The sequence below is a fragment of the Gopherus evgoodei genome, chromosome 10 (genome assembly GCF_007399415.2).
Source record: "Gopherus evgoodei ecotype Sinaloan lineage chromosome 10, rGopEvg1_v1.p, whole genome shotgun sequence".
NCBI lineage: Eukaryota > Metazoa > Chordata > Testudines > Testudinidae > Gopherus > Gopherus evgoodei.
Genome location: NC_044331.1, coordinates 30942633 through 30959428, shown reverse-complemented (window position 1 = coordinate 30959428; position 16796 = coordinate 30942633). Strand labels below are relative to the sequence as shown.

The 16796-nt window shown below is 43.2% G+C and overlaps 1 protein-coding gene across 1 annotated transcript in view; it reads left to right on the top strand.

Moving 5' to 3' along the window:
• The first annotated feature begins 9346 nt into the window (after window positions 1-9346).
• Window positions 9347-16796, top strand: part of APBA2 (amyloid beta precursor protein binding family A member 2) — a 229658-nt gene continuing 222208 nt past the window's right edge. The window contains exon 1 of the mRNA XM_030578097.1: window positions 9347-9401. The gene's annotated coding sequence lies outside the window, so the exon portion shown is untranslated. The remainder of the gene's footprint in view (window positions 9402-16796) is intronic.

Sequence of the window (16796 nt, the reverse complement as noted above, 5' to 3'; positions counted from 1 at the left end):
TCAACGCTGCCTCGGTCCTGGCCACTGGTCCGGAGGGCTCTGCATTTTATATAATTTTAAATGAAGCTTCATAAACATTTTAAAAACCTTATTTACTTTACATACAACAATAGTTTAGTTATATATTATAGACTTAGAGTCTTTCTAAGAACGTTAAAATGTATTACTGGCACGCAAAACCTTAAATTAGAGTGAATGAATGAAGACTCAGCACACCATTTCTGAAAGGTTGCCGACCCCTGGTTTATAGAATAGTGAGATTCTGCAAGTCTAAATTTCGTTGATAACTAAGCCAGTGAAAGGTAGGTAAGTACTTAATTTTTTCTGCTGAAATTTTATTCTGCTAGTTTAGAAATCCTAGTTATTATTTTAGGAAGGGCTGCTTTTATTTTCAGATCATTTGAGGAATAAAAGGCTTTTTTTTTTCCTTTCAGAATGTATCAAGAATTAAAATGTCAAGATTATAGGGGTTTTGTTGGCTAAAATTATTGGATACTTGTCTTTGAACGTGAGATTGTTGAGTTGGGCTAGGATCACAGTAATTGGAGTAGAAGGACTACCAGGTTACAATTCCTTTCTTCACCCTTTGTCCTGTCTAAAGAACTTTAGTGGGTTTATATGCCCTATGTTGATTGAGGACTAGCTTGACTTTTTAGTTAGTAGGTTGACCAAGGGTGGATGAGGGTCTTGAGTGAACAGGACATTTTTTTTTTTTCATCTGATTATGTTTTTCTTCATACAGTGCCTGCTGTAGCACCCCAATGGATCTTAATCAATTTCCTAGGTACTCATGAGTACCTATCTGCCATACAGTATTTGCAGCAACAATTACCAACGAGTTCTCAACTAATTGACTTTAGAGAGGGTTCCATGGGGGGTAGGCAACTGCTGCCTTTGCTCACTGTAACTATCTCATTTTGGGTTGGGGGTAAAAACTTAAATCACTGAACACTTTGTAGAAAATAGGGTTCTCACCTTACTCGGAAGAGAGCACACACTATATACATTAAAACTTATTCTCTCTTTAGAGGAACCGCGCATTCAAAAATAAGCCTAAACTGATAAACTCAAATTTAGCTACTCTCACTCCACTTCATGAAAGGACACGCGCTTGTGCAGACGCTTGGTGAAGAACCTATGACACAGCGGGAGGGGAGAAACAGGGTGAAGAATTCAATCTGGGCTTTTGTTAGCTGTAGCAATAAATGTAAAAAAAAAAGGAAAGACTCTCTCTTCCTCTGGATGAAAAAAGAACTGAGGAGGAAAGTTGCCTGCTGTCTTACTCAATGATAAGGTAGGAGATTGTGATGCATACAAAAGCAGAATATGTTAAAAACCATCCAGACTATTGCAAACTATTAATTAACTGGGAAACGTGGAATCCTCTTTGTGATGAATTTCAAAGTGCTTTCTAATGGCAAATATTTTTCTATAGCAGCCCTCACCTGGAGGAGTTTGAAGCATGCTCCATTGACCAAAGTTTCCCTGTCTCTAAACTTTACCATAGGTGACGGAATAAATTTCTATATAATCTTAAAACACTTGTCTTCTAAATTCCTCTTTCAAAGCAGTGGGAGTCCCGGGTGGTTTCTACCTTGCAGGACTTCCCCTTATGTGCATGCACAAAATACTGTTGCACTGACCTCTAAACACAGGACACTTAAACATCAGGACAGATTTTCTGTTGATTCACCCACCCACCCCCTAATTTTTTGGAGCAGGATGGAACAGATGTACACAAAGGCATATAAGCCTTTGTAAATATAAAAATCATCTTGTGTTTGAAGAATTGCAATCACACAGTGTACTTCTGGTAGATCCAGAATTAACTAGCTTTTTAGCTGGATGTGATGTTTTGATGACTGGTCAAACCTGCTTTAGTGGTGTTACCTGACTTCGCCGAATGCATTGTCAGGTTGTGGTAATAAATTATAAATTTATTATAAATTCAGTTATAAATTTACCTTTAGTCAATGGAATAATTTATCATACATCTAATATAATGTGTGTGAAACATGGGAATATTACATGCTGTAGAATGCATAATTTAAGACTGATTTTCTGAACTGCTAACTTGCAGTAGCAGTTCTACTTTTCATTGAAGTACAATATCTTTTATATTATGAAATTAAAAAATAAGGTAGCCTCATAACGTAAAGCATTGTGAGAGTTAGTACTGTATCAGAATTAATAAAAAAAACTCTAGAAACACCTTTGTTCAAATTTTAATACAAATTGTAAAATACCCAAGATTGCAAATATTCCAGTGTGCAAATGACATTTAAAATATTGACTTTGTTCTTGAAGTGCAAGGTGATAGCTGCACTGTGACTCTTTTAAAGGTCTCTTTTGTTTCATAAGAAAGCACAGCATAATTTTATAGTACTCTAATATCTACAAAACCATGGAAAATTACAAAAATAAGAAAAAATAATGATGCTTTGTATTATTGTAAGACATGAAGATTTTAATCTTCTGTTGCTTTGTTCATTCATTTTCAAGGGTAATACGGAACCGGAACCTGAACATGTTCCCATGACAAAACCCTTGTGGACTTCATTGGGAACAGGAACAGAGCTCTAGTCTTGTAGTAACAATTCTAGTCCCCTTAAATTAAATGGCTGTCACAAAGGTCATAGGACCTAATTGTATCTGGGACCTTTTCTTTGTTCTTATTGGGCCTGATTCTGTTCTCACTTACCATAATGTAAATGAGGAGTAATATTAATGGAATAAATGGAATGACAGTGGTGTAAAATGGGTGAGAGAGAAGAATCTGGTCATCCTCTTCTCATTTGTAGCCTTCAGTGTTTTGCTTTTGGTCCCCTTTTCTGATGTTCCCCCATGTGTCTAGATGATCTCATAATTGTGAGCTGTTGCTCATATCAGAGGAGTCTGAGACTTCCAGTATCGATGATGGCATTCTAAAATGTTGCATTCTGGTTTCTTTGTAGTTAACATGGAAGTGCATTTTATACATGCATAGTACTGCGTGTGTGTGTGTGCATCCTTTTCAAAAGGTACATTAAAACTTTTCTCTGCTGACGTTCCCTCCCCTGTAACAGTCCAGTTAGCTGAGGAATTCAGCAACTTTATGATCTTAGCTTAATTTTTATTTCAGCTTTGCAGATCATCTTTGAAAAAGAAAATGCAGCCAAAGCACTATATGCACATAAGTATAAAATTTAGTTATATTTGTTTTACCATTTGTAAATAGTTTCTGGAACAAGAGGTTTTGAGTGTGTTGGGTTATTGGGCAAGTATAATCAAATTCTCTTCTTCCCTCACTTCCAGCTTTCCAGGATGTTCTTTTTCCCTTCTCAGAGCCTAGGGATGTTCTCATTTTACACTGGCTAAGGAAGCTGACACAAATTCCTTTGCATCCCATCAATGTTACTCAATCAACCGAAGGCTTCAGTGTCAAATGATGCAAAAGATCTTCTCCCTGTTTTCCTCTGTACAACTCCAGTCCCTGTCCACCTGGAGAATAATGAGAGAGAACGCCACATAACTGAATCCAGTTCCACAGGTGGTTATTTAATCAAAAATGATTTTGTACTGCACTTATTTTTAAAGAGAGAAGAGTGTGCAGCAGCAGAGTTATAAAGCTGTGGAATCACTGCACCTCTTCAGCAGACAGCACAGAAATTGTAGGATTGGACTCGTGCTATTAGGGTCAGGAAATAAGATGTTATAAAATAAAGTTGCTATTGAAAACATTATCTTTAATTATGCCTAGTCCTAAACTAAAGGAAAACTTTAAAACTTCTTATACATCTACCTGTTAAAACTCAACCTTACAGTTTTGCAGATATGCTAAAACACTACAGGGAATGTCATTCCATGTTTGTACTCTCAACTTCAGATGAAGTCATTGCAGTCCTGAGGAGAATCGCTCCCTGCTCAAGATTTCACTCTCTGAATTCAATTGCTTTTATTAGTGAATTATATATAATTCTTCATCATATGTTTTGGTAGGTTAAGTAGAAATTATTCTGTAATATTATCTTCACATCCAGTGCTAACTATGTATTTCCTAGTAATGCAAGAGCAGGCTTGGAAAGCTAGAAAGCCATGGTGTAGTTACAGTGCTTTGGAGGAATTCCTCCTGCTTGTTCAGCACCTGTTCTTGGGTGGATACCTAGAGCATTAGTGCTGAATGGGGCCTGGAGTATACTGTTGTGATGTGTGCACAGAAGATTCACTCTCTGGAACACAGAGGTTGCTTCATATGTGTGGATTCCACAGAAGAAGGTGAATGAGTGGCCTGGGGCCGTTGTAGGTGGGCCAGGGAACATATACCATGCTCCTTCTGGCCCCCTTGAAGCAGAGAATATGGCTTCTGCCCTGGTCCCTGTGTGGTGTGCAGCAATGGTCATTCACCCTCCGTGATGGTGCAGTGGCACTGGAAAGTTACCATTAATGGGGCAAGAAACAAAGCAGCTCTGCCTAAGAACCTGCGGCAGTGGATTGTCCAGTATCTCCATAAGAGTTTCCTGGAGATCTCTGAGGGAGATTCCCGTGAAATGAGGGAGTCAATCAACAGCCTATTCCGCTTATCAGACTAGACATGCGGTGGGAGACCAGCCTACTTTCTGCAACTCTCCTTCCCCTAACAACTCGCTTTAGTGATTCCCAAAATCAAATCCACTTGCCAGAGGCTCCTCGCCTGTTTCTGCTTTGCCAACATCTGACAGTTGTGATTGGCTAGCCTTCTCTGGGATAGAAAAGAGCTCCCGACTGCATGCATCTCTGACCTCCAAGTCATCCTCTGCCTTTGGGTCCCCCTCCACATACTCATCCAAGAGTTCCTCCTCCTGGCTTGGTCCACTTTGACTAGCACGTGAGCTACCAAAGTATCCAGAGTGGTCTTTGCAGCGGAGGTGGGGTCACCGCCAAGTATCGCATCCAGCTCTTTGTAGAATTGGAAACTCAGGGATGCCTCCCTTGCCTTGTGGTAGGTGTTCCGCAGCTCCTTCACTTTGACCCTGCACTGCAATGTGTCCCGGTCATGGCCCCTTTCTGTCATGCATCATGAAATCTTTTCATGGGTATCATAATTCCTACAACTGGAGCACAGCTGGGACTGGACAGCCTCCTCTCCCCAAATGCTGATGAGGTCCAGCAGCTCAGAGTGATCATCTGAGGGCAGGGCAGTAGAGTTCAAACTGATGACCAGAGAGGCGAGAACAGGCATTGTGGGACACCTCCTGTAGGCCAACTGCAGTGCTGTAATCGACCAGAGTGTAGCCCCGGCGCAGAAATCTGTATGCCTCTCGTTGGGGTGGGTTTTTTTACAGTGCTACAACTGCGCAGTTTCTGCACATTAAGTGGCTTGGCAGTGTTCACACCTCGGGAGTTACAGCACAGAAAACTGCTTTACTGTGCAGAAACTTGCCAGTGTAGGCAGGGCCTTATGTTTTGTAGCAACCCAACCAAGAGTGGTACCACTTATTTTGCATTTTGAATATCATCTAACCAGCACCCAATACAGTGATACTAATAATTAGTTGATATGAGAAACCTGCAAAAAATTATATACTATAATGCAAATATGACTCTTGAATTGTGAATAAAACATTGTGAGGCATGCTGTCCCTTAAAAATAAGCCTTGTTCAGTACATTTCCTTGAAAAAATAGGTTGCTCAATTTAGTGGCAGTCCTGAAATCAGTGTCATTTCCCATTTTGCCCTACCTTTCCCACTGCTAGAGAGAGAGTGGGAAGTGAGGGAAGGGTAGGCAACATTAACACCTGACACTTTCAATGATGGGTGCTCAAGGTGCCATAGGCACAGATATTACAGCTGTGAAAATGATGCTGAACAGAGGAAAAAAAAATGATTCTGAGCCTTGGATTAACTGAACTTGGCATTGCTGGTCATGGGAAGGAGAAATAGGTGTGGCAAGGCACTTGTATGTTATCTTTGATCATCAAGATTCTGGACCTGGGTGGGGACTAGTCTGTTCCCTCACAGAAGCTAGAGTTGCCCTCAGGTTGCTCTAACTTATTCTGTCACAACAGCCCATTGGGAGGGGTGTGACAACTGTGAATAGTTGTAGGGCACAGGCACTCGGTGCCATGCCCAGGTCATGCTCCATATTTGAGCTGTGTAATTTAGAGCTGATCTGCTGGTACTATTCCTCTTAGTGCATTCCTTTATGCTGGGGAATTCCCAAGTAGTCATAGGATTGCCAACTTTCCAGTTTCTGAAAACTGGACACCCCTCCTCCTGCTGGGGAGCTATGCCCCACCTGCCTGGTGCTCCTACTGGGGAGCAGGGTCAGGGCATGGGGGCTTCCCCCACTCCCCAGCTGGAACGTTGGGTGGTCAGAGTGGGTCAGGCATGGGGGTGCCCCAGTTGGCCAGAGCCGCTAGGCATGGGCCTTATTGGCCTATGGGCTAATCTGCTACTGGAATCCAGGAATGCTGACTCCCAGTCCTTCCCGCTGTAACCACTAGTCTCCACTCCCCTGCCAGAGCCAGGGAGAGAACCCAGGAGTCCTGACTCCTAGCTCCCAGGCCTCCAACACCAAGGCAAGGGACGGTCCCAAACACACTCAGGCACCCCCTGCGCTTCCAGATCTGTGGAACTGGAATTGGGCTGAAAACTGGACCATCTGGGGAACTCACCCCTTTGTTTGTAGCCACCCTCCCTTGGTAGCCACGACCTACTCGCCCTGTCTGGCTCCAGAAAACTTACATAGAAATATTGATTCTGGGCTCTCCCCACTTCTCCTGAGGGATATAATGAGCCCCCACTCCTGGTTCCTCTGCACCCGACAGTGAGGGGCTCTTGGGGCCCTGGCTCCTGGGCTACCTTGGCTGCAAAGCACCAGACCCTGCCAACTTCTGCCACCCAGAGCAAGCAGGCAACGGAGTTCCCAGGGAGCACTGCTGGGGGGGTGGCCGAGCTCCTACCTGGGTGGTGATCGTGCTGTGTACAGAGTCAGGACTAGCAGCCCAGCCCGGGCTGGCCCTCCAGGGGAAGTGGCCACACATAGCGCAGTGTGTCGAGTCCGGGCCCCTCTGGTACCAGGAGGGGGTGAGCAGAGCAGGGCCAGAAGCTGCTCTCCAAATGTCTCCTCTCCCTACATCTGCGCCCCACAGATAGTGGGCTGCCTCTTTCCTTCTCCTGGCCTCTCTGGCATGCTCGGGAAGCTTGCCCTCCCCTTGCCTGCTCTGCTCACAGTGCTGCTGTGAATATGGGGGCGCTCCCCTTCCTCAACCCTCTGCTAGCCCCCACCTCAACCAGAGCCACCTCCTCGGCCTATGAAAGGCCCTTATACATGCCACTGAGGCTCTCTCTCATCTTTCTGCCCTCTCGGCAGGGAGGATGATTGTGGTTACTCTGGTAACCAGACTTTTAGTGTCCAGTCAGCAGTGCTGACCGGATACTGCCAGGTTCCCTTTTCAACCGGATACCTGGCAACCATAAAGTCGTACCATTGTAAAGGAGCTACAGCAGAACCTAGACCTGAACCTAAAGAGCCAAACGTGGCCCAAAGGACAGTACTTGACTCCCAGCCTTAGATCATCCCTTGCTTTACCAATTGGTGGTCGTCTGTATTTTTTAAATATAAAAATGTATGTCTGATTTGTTTTGAAATAGTGCAGAGAACTTACTGGCAGCTGATGTGAAGCTCTCAGATTTTACCATTTGTAGGCAGGTATGAACCTCCTGACCTGAGGAGGGGAGTGTGGGATTCGAACTAATCCAAAATTTGTTGAATAATGTATCTAACTTCCCAATATTTTAAAACAAATTATCCAATTGATTCTTTTCACCCATTTTCTAGCTATTTGTCTACCATGCAGAGCAAATACTTCAGCAACCGTTATCTATTGGCAATAGAGAGTACCTGCACAGTACGTCAAATAAAATATCAAAAAAAGTTATATTGTTTTGCTCAGCTAGAGATGGGATATCTTTATAGTAGAGGTGCATATGTACCAAAACCCCACAATCAAATACTCCCAAACTTTACTGGGAAAGGGGAAGGAAGGGTAATAATCTGAACTCTGACCCAGATCTGATTTTTGGGGCTTGAGGCCATCTCCAGTTAATATCATAGAGAACCTGGGGAAGGTCATATTAGGAAAGTCCTGTTTGCCCTGATTCTTTCTCTGCTGCTGACTGTGGGAGGGCCAGGGGAGAGGGTAATCTGTTAATGAGTGGGGGCGGGGGGCAGCTTGCTGAGGCCTCTCAGACCCCAAAGGCGGATGGGCTTCCTTTCCTCAAACGCCTGGAAGCTGTGGTTATGCGCCAGGCAGAGTCTGGGGCGGCTGGGGAGGAGGCGGTATCTGTTGCTATTCAGCTTCGCAGGTTCATTAGTAGTCTCCGTGTGTGGCTCTGCTCGGAAGCAGGCACACAAAAGAGCTGGTCCCGCTCGGTCTGTGAAGAGCAGAAGGAGCGGCATAGTCCCAGCCCAGGTAAGGCGGGGGTAAAACCCCAGCAGACAGCCCTGCACTGGCACTTGCTAGGGCTTTGCTCCCAGAGGGGTCGGCAGAGAAAGGGACCGGCCGAGTGGGAGCCTTTGTGTCCCAGGCGCAGGGGGGGAGGAAGGAGCCGCTGTAGACACCTCCCCCGCTGGGAGCAGGATGCTGCAGTGCTGGCAGGGAAATAGTGTGTGGAAGCCGCTTGAGTGCCGTGCAGTGTGTTTGTGTGGGGGGAGGGAGTTAGATGCTGTAAGCAAGTCCCACTCCCCTACCCCAAGCTCCTTGCAGTTTGTATGTTTGTGTGGGGGGAGGGGACCAAACGCTGCATGCAAGTCCCATTCTGTTTGTGTGGCAGCTACTGTATTCAAGCCCACCCTGACTGAGCTCTTTGCAGTGTGTGTCTAGGGGAAGGGGACAGATGCTGGATGAAACTCCCACTCCCCTACCATGAGCTCCTTGCGGGAGGGTGAGAGGGAAGGGGCAAGATACTGCTTGCAAGTCCCACTCTCATACCCTAGCCCCTTGCCGTATGTGCTGAAGGGGGCGGGGGGCAGATGCTGCATGCAACTCCCATTCTCCTACCTCGAGCTCCTTGTCCTGATGGGATGCTGATAACAGGATATTGCATGTAGTCTCTCCCTCCCCCCCTTAACCAATTGACAAACCACATTTTTGCTCCAGCTAGTGGGGGGGAAATTAAGCTCCTTGAAAGGGGTCTGTGGGGCGGAGAATTGCCTGCAGTGCAACCCTTGCAGAGCGAGGATTTTGCTGCCACCAAATCTCATCCCCATTCTCTCGCTGTTGCGGGGGAGGAAACCAACCCTGCCAGCAGTGCAGAGAGAAGCCAGATTGGAAAGAGACTCCAGCAGGAAGAGTGTAATTTTACTAATATAGTTTATTTAATGTGTAGCAGCTGATGAGAGAAGGCATTGCTTGGTCGATCTGTTGCTATTGTCTGGAAAGGTGATGGTATTGATGGTATTTATATAGCTGTATCTGGTGCAGGGATAGATTTAGAAGATGTTCTCTGCCTGGTACAGAAGAGCTTTTCTTTCTTTCTATTGTGGTAACATAGTGGTGGCAGGGAAGCTTTAATGCAGCTGGCTCATTTCAGTCAGATGAGAACTGGAAATGGGAAGTCTGTCCAGAAAGTTGCTGCTGCTGGAATCACCTTTTTCTCTGACTGCAGTCAATGCTGTATTTTTTTTTTATTCTGTGCTTCTATCCATCCCCTACTAATTTATATATGCCATATTTTAGAGTGTGACTTTTACAATTTTTATTACCTCATTATCTAATATCTTGTCTGGAATGTGTGTATATGTACATGTGGAATGTTTATATAGTGTGTGTATGTATATTTAATTGTCAGTACCTAGCTTTGAAGTGTGTGTGTGTGTGTGTGTGTGTGTGTGTGTGTGTGTGTGTATATGTATGTATGTATGTATATCTCCACACATTGCTCATCTACAGTGCAGAAGAATTCAGAGTTAATTTGTCTTAAGATCAAAAAACACAGAAGAGAAGTCTTCATGTAATGCACACTTCTTAGAATTTATATTTGTTTCTGGTTTATCATGCCTCCAGAGTAGCAACAGAATTTGAGCTTTTGATCAACTTTCTCCCCCGCCCCCTTCTCCTTCATAATGAGGTCTGAAGGGAAAAGCTACTCAATTAAAAATTCTCCACTTCATTTTTCTTAGAGTAAACAATGTGATAAATTATAACATGATTTCCCCACCCCCCCACCCCCTTTACCAGCTTTTCTATGATCAGATGATGCATTTTTTGGTATTGCTAGAGGGGAAGAGGGAGTCCTGTGTGTATGAGGCTGTATGTTCAATAGGGAAGAATTGGCATGCTTTACCTTAACAATTGGCAGTCTGTATTTTTTTGATTTACAAAGTTAGGCCTTGGCTACACTGGCGCTTTACAGCACTGCAACTTTCTTGCTCAGGGGTGTGAAAAAAACACCCTCCTGAGCGCCGCAAGATACAGCGCTGTAAAGCATCAGTGTAAACAGTGCCACAGCGCTGGGAGCGCGGCTCCCAGCGCTGCAAGCTGCACCCGATGAGGAGGTGGTTTACGTGCAGTGCTGGGAGAGCTCTCTCCCAGTGCTGGCGCTGCGACCACACTCGCGCTTCAAAGCGCTGCCGAGGCAGCGCTTTGAAGTTTCAAATGTAGCCATAGCCCTAGTTTTCTCAGTACCCTTCTGTTGGTGGTTTTATATGAGCAAGGGCATAAAAGGAGAATTCAGTAAGATTTTCTTTTTCTTATTTCTATGTAATATAATCTTTATATAGGTATACTTTATAGTTGCTTTCTACTCTGCCTTGAGATAGTTTAAAAAGACCAACCATCTTATTTTTGCAAACAGGCCGTAGTAATTTAAGTGATGATTTTCAATTATCCTAGCCTGTCCAGAGATCCACAGAATATCACAGGAAATGATGGTGTTTTTGCAGGAGGGGTATTTTAGGCATTTAGTGAGTCTATTGCTCAACAAATCTTATTAGTTCTGCAAGTCAGTGGAACTATAGATAAAAGAAGGTAACAGCTACAAGGCATCTTAATTTAACTTGGATATCTGTAGTGTGCAGTATATTATGGCATCTAGTGATAAAATAGTAAAGAGTTTTTTGTAAATTGTTTAATATTCTTGTAGTTTCCCATGCGAGACTGTAAGAAGCCATCCAGGAGTTATGGCTATGATATGTGCAGATACTTGTCTACATCTTGAGTTTTCTGATTTTAGTCGACTGTACTGAGAAGCTATGTTTTGGAAATGAGTTCTTTTACTGATTGGGGTTAAAACAGAAAACTCTGAAACTGACACATCTCAATATGTCTGAGTTGTACAGACCTTTCTTAGGATGATACAGAGAATTACATATGTTTTTTCTCCTATTCCTTCTGCTGTATTTAACTTCATCTTGTTACTATGGATAGGTGGGAAAAACAGCTGCCCTGACACTCTTTGTGTTAGTACATCTGCTGGTCTCTATGGATGGGTTTCTTTCTTGCAGACCTGCTCTTCGTAGGCTCTGGCTTCTTGAGACATAATCTTGCATTTTCTAGTATATTAGCCCCTCTTCTTTCTGTTTTTAAACTAGTGTTGCTGACTAGAAGCAACCTCATTCATGTCAAAAAGAGGCAAACCAAATTAATCATAACCTTTTCCCCTTCCCCACTTGCTGCTTCTTACCTTTTAAAGTAATTTTAAAATGTTTAGAAAACACCATTGCCACCATTGGTGTAGGATGGATGCTCTAGATGAGAGGAGCAAAGAGTCCTGTGGCACCTTATAGACTAGCAGATGTTTTGGAGCATGAGCTTTAGAGGGTGAATATCCAATTCATTGGATGCATGTAGTGGAAATTTAGATGAGAGAAGTTGAATGAGCTGTGTGATGGGAACTCTTCAAAACTGAGCTCAGTTTTGGGGAAACAAACTTGTTTGGAGATGGAAAATAGCGTAAAAATATGCCAGGATTTGCCTTCCTGTATCATTCTGCGTCTGTTGGAGGTAGAGCACAGATGTCACAGACTTTCACCCACTATGCTTGATGAGGGTCCGGGCATGTGCCAAAAAAGGGCTTTTGCTTTTCACAGCAGGGAATATAGCTTTGGTTAAATCTGCCCAAATAGCATATCTGAGAATGTTTGTTTGTTTCTCACTGCTTTTGATTTTCTACCCCCTCCCCTCATCCTCCCATCAACAAAGGCAACTTCCCCAACCTAGTGAAAGGATAGATTGTTTCTGCATGATATGTACTATAGCTTATGTGGAGACACATGCAACATTAAGCTTTTGTTTTTTTCCTTAAAGAAACGTAGTGGGATGGTCTCAAAGTTCATGCCCAAGCTGTGGTTGGTCAAAAGAGTTAGTTCTAATAAGCTTCAAGCACCTAACTTTCAGCTACCAGCAGCTTATGCTACAAGGCAGGAGACACCAACATTACTAAGTTTCTTTATTTTTGTAACACTTATTTTTTCCTGTAATCCTTTCATCCTTTTCCTTTCTTATATATAGGGACTTGCTTAAAATACATTAAAAAATTATTCAGAGATCAAGAGAGACAAATGACATAATAGGTAGATAAATTGCCTGACTTTTGGAGGCATTTATAGCTCAAAATAGGAAAGTTTTCCTTCCTCCTCTTCCATCTTTAGCTGAAGGAAAAATGGAAAAAAAAATATATCGAATAAAATTAATTAACATTAAAATGCATGAACTGGGGGGACTCTTGGGTCCTCATCATGATATCTGATCTGTGTTTCACTCTGGTCCACCTTCACCAGATTGTAGGATTGAGACTTTTGTTTGAAATGTGTAGCTCTTGCATTAGTAATATTCTTGTGATTCTCAGTGATACTTCAGCAAAAATCTTATTGCAGGTACAAGTTGATCCTGTATTTCAGGTACAGAGTTCAAATCCTGTTTAGGTTATGTTTTTATGTTTTAAAAAAATCATATTACTCTGCTCTGTGTCAAGTTTCAACAATTATCTTTATTATTCCAAAATATTTATTGACCAAAAATACTTTTTATTTTCATTGAAGAACCAAAATAGAATGTATGCAGCAGTCTATACTCCCCAGGACATGAAGAGTTTGTGTGTACCCACTACTATTCAGCTTCTTCTGACAGCCCCTGAGGACTGTTCCCTAAGGACGTGTGTGAAGATAGAGAGGGGAGTTTGAAAATAGGGTTCAGGTAGCCTTGTCTGGGTGTCTCAGTATATCCAGATAACATTCTTGTAAACGTTTATCTAGATAAATTTCTGGATAATTAGCCAAACACCAACACTTGTGAAAATACTCTGACGTCCACCAGAATGCACCCCAGGCCTGCCATTTTATCTGGAGAATTGTGCTGGGGATACTCATCTTTGAGCAGTTGGCAACTGTTTGAGAATAATTTGTGTCTAGAAGTTTATTACTAACAACTTGGATAGTTAAGTGATTATGAGCCATCCAGGTACCCAGATAAGGTTTTATCACCTGTGCATTAATAGCTTGTCTCAACTTTAACAAAAGTCAGTGCTCATTGGCATGTTTTTTTCATTGTATTTATTTAACTTAATGGGCTCTCTCTGGTGTCTGGTATTGTACTGTGGGAGATGCTCAAAGGCACAGGGCAGTTCATTGTGCATCTGCCACTGACTTTCAGTGAGAGTTAGATGCCACATCATGTCTTTGAAAATCTCCCCCTCATCTTTACAGTTTCCCATAATCAATTTTGGATGTTGTGTATTAAAGTTTTGATTGAGACTTTTCTACCTGAGCAATTGCGTCTAATAAAATGCTACTTTGTCCTCTTATAATGCCTTTTTGCCGAAGGATCTCGCAATCACTACAGAATAGGGGTCTGGCCCTGCAAATCTTTCCCTCATGGAATTCTACACATAGAAAGATGGGCATTGCCAGATCCAGTCGTATGGTATTTTTGAAGTAATTTCAGTGAGTCTTGCCTCATTATAAAGCAGAGGTCCCCAAACTGTAGGATGCACCCCTTTTGGGGGGGGTACAGAAGAATGTTCAGGGTGGATGCAGCTAGAGTTGCCAATTTTGGTTGGACATATTCTTGGAGGTTTCATCACATGACAAAATATTTAATTAAAGATTAATCTCTAATTCCTGGAGACTCCAGGACTATCCTAGAGGGTTAGGTGTGGCTGGGACCTGGGACAGCCCCCACAGGGGATGGGGAGGGATTGCCACCAAGCTCCACTCCTGGCCCCACACCCCCAGCTGTGGCTCCTGCCTTGGCCCCCTTACTGCTGTCCACATTTCCCCTGCTGCCAGCCCTGGTTCAGGCATGGACAGGGTGAAGGGGGGCCATGAGGTAAAAAGTTTGGGGACGACTGTTACAGAGGTTGGATTTGCCCCGCTAGGTGTGTCCCATAGCACACTTGTAAGGTGGCCAAAGGAAATGTTGTGCTCACTGACTAACACTGAAATGCAGTCACCTCTGCTGTGAAACAAAGCAGCTGCAGCTTACAGCAGCCTTATAGAACAGGTTTTAGGGCATGAAGTGAGGAAGAATAACAACACTGTGCCCAATTGAAATGGCCAAGGAGTATTTAGGTAAGCAGAGGGTTATAGGCTACAATGGAATTGGTTGAGGCAGGAAGGGGGAGAAATGCTGATCCCTTCTTCAGTGGCATTTAAGACTTCAAATTAGGTTGTCCAAGAAAACATTTTTTTAGGGTGGGTGGCAGGGATGGCTTGGTCCCATTCTTTCAAGTAAATTAAAATGAGATATTGTTGCTGCTTTGATTGTGTAAAAAGCATTTCTCTGCTGCTTCTGCTTTTGTTTATGTGGCTGACAGCTAAATGATGATCTTTGATCACGGCCTTTGGTGCACTGGCCTGACTTGCTGCTCAGTGTACACGGTAGATACCCTGCAAATAAACCTCTAGCCTCAAAGGTGTCATCAAGAGCCTAACGTTGCCTCTTGGGGATTTGAATAGTAAAATGTCTTTCAAAATACACTTTGTTTAATCCTTTTCTTGTTTGAAATCCAAACTCTAGCTTACGGTTGTGCCCAACACAATGCACCACATGGAGTGGGGTGTGTGTGTGTGTCTTAACATAATTTGACAACCCGTATAATGTCTTTTTGCCCAAGGATCTCACAATCAGGCCAAATTCCAGCCATCCAGTATAGAGCTGATTCTTTAGCCTTGATCTCAAAAACTCCTAAAACTGTTTTTCATCCCTGCATGATGCCAACAGTTGTCCCAGATTCTAAGTCTACTATGTCAGTAAAGAGTACAAGGTTTCTTGTCCTGCATAAATGTGTTGTACATTGATTGGTACTCAGCTGCAGACATGTCAGTGCATACACAGTAATAAACTTAACCTTCTATAGAGAAACAAAGTGTGTGAGGTAATATCTTATATTGGACCAACTTCTCTGAGAGAGAAAAGCTTTTGAGCCACACACAGCTCTTTTTCAGGCCTGTGTGGCTTGAAAGCTTATCTCTTTCTCTCCAACAAAAGTTGGTCCAATACAAGATATTACCTTACCCATCTTGTCTCTCTGATATCTTGGGACCATCATGGCTATAAGTACACTGCACTAGCCTTCTGTATGCATTTCTGAGACACTGCAATAGCCCCTCTAAAGTCTGTCTTTTATCCTAACATAATATGTCAAGATTAAAGCTATTCTTGGCCTGCAAGTTCAAGTAGGTGTGGTTTAAAAAAATACAACCCTCTAAATCTAGAAGCAAATGCTTAGCAACTGTAAGCAGTATATGATGAGGTGGCAAACTTTGGATCTCCTTGTTGCATTTTATGGAGCAGTTGTATTAGCAACATCTTGTGGACACATGGTGCCATAGGGAAGTTCTGCAGATCCCTTACAGTGGTTCTTATTCCTTGCAGCTCTTTAACAGGTCTGATTTCTGCCTCCAGTAGAGGCAGGCTGGGAGCGATCACATCCCTGAAATCCAGCCAGTGTAAATTGACCCCAGTTGCTGCAGGAAGGCTTTACCAGAGGTTCTGCTCAGAGCAACAAGAGAACAAAAGAACCAGAATGGATCCTCTTTATTAAATTCTAAGCATTACTGGGTTGTTACTTAGCCTTGGGGCTCTGCGGCAAACACCTCCTTCTTGAGACAGCAGGTTCCAGCACAACATGTTTGGACAGGTCTCTCTGGCAGGAGCACTTCATGGACAACCAGAGGGATAGAAAATTTGACAGAAATGCCTGGGCTAATTGGAATTCTCCTAAACATTATAGGTTGGCTGTTACCACACCTGCTGGACTAATGGGACCCTGCTCATGCTGCAGGTTGGTCATTGCCACACTATTTTCTCTACCCCTTTCCTCCAGAGCTAGCTATGTGGATGAGAGGAAAATGTCCCAGACATGGAGGAATGAGCAGAGGATAAGGAGCCTCTTGGCTCACTGCTTATTTCTGACTATTTCCCCATACCCTTTAACACAGTGTGAATCAACCTTTATGTAACCCTGCTTCACTCACTGTGGGATTCAGTGATTTGAAATATCTGCCACATGTGAAGGCTTCCCTGCACCCCTTCCTCAAACACGCTTAGGGATCACCTATAAAGTTTTAAGGAACCCACCTAGGAATCATCTCAAGGGTGAACATTTCTCGTGTTCCACTTATTTCTATAGCACAGACATGGGGTTAGAATTCACCAAGGAAGAACCTCAGAATCAATGTTTTGAAGAGTAATTTGAAAGCATTCTCAGGAGTATTGTGTGGACCCTGTATTCCTTCATATAAGCTTTCTGTAAAAGGAAATGTGGGGGAGAAGGGGAGTTAATCCATTTGCAAGAAACCTGTTCTGATTGGCATCAACTGTTGGGAGTATCAATCT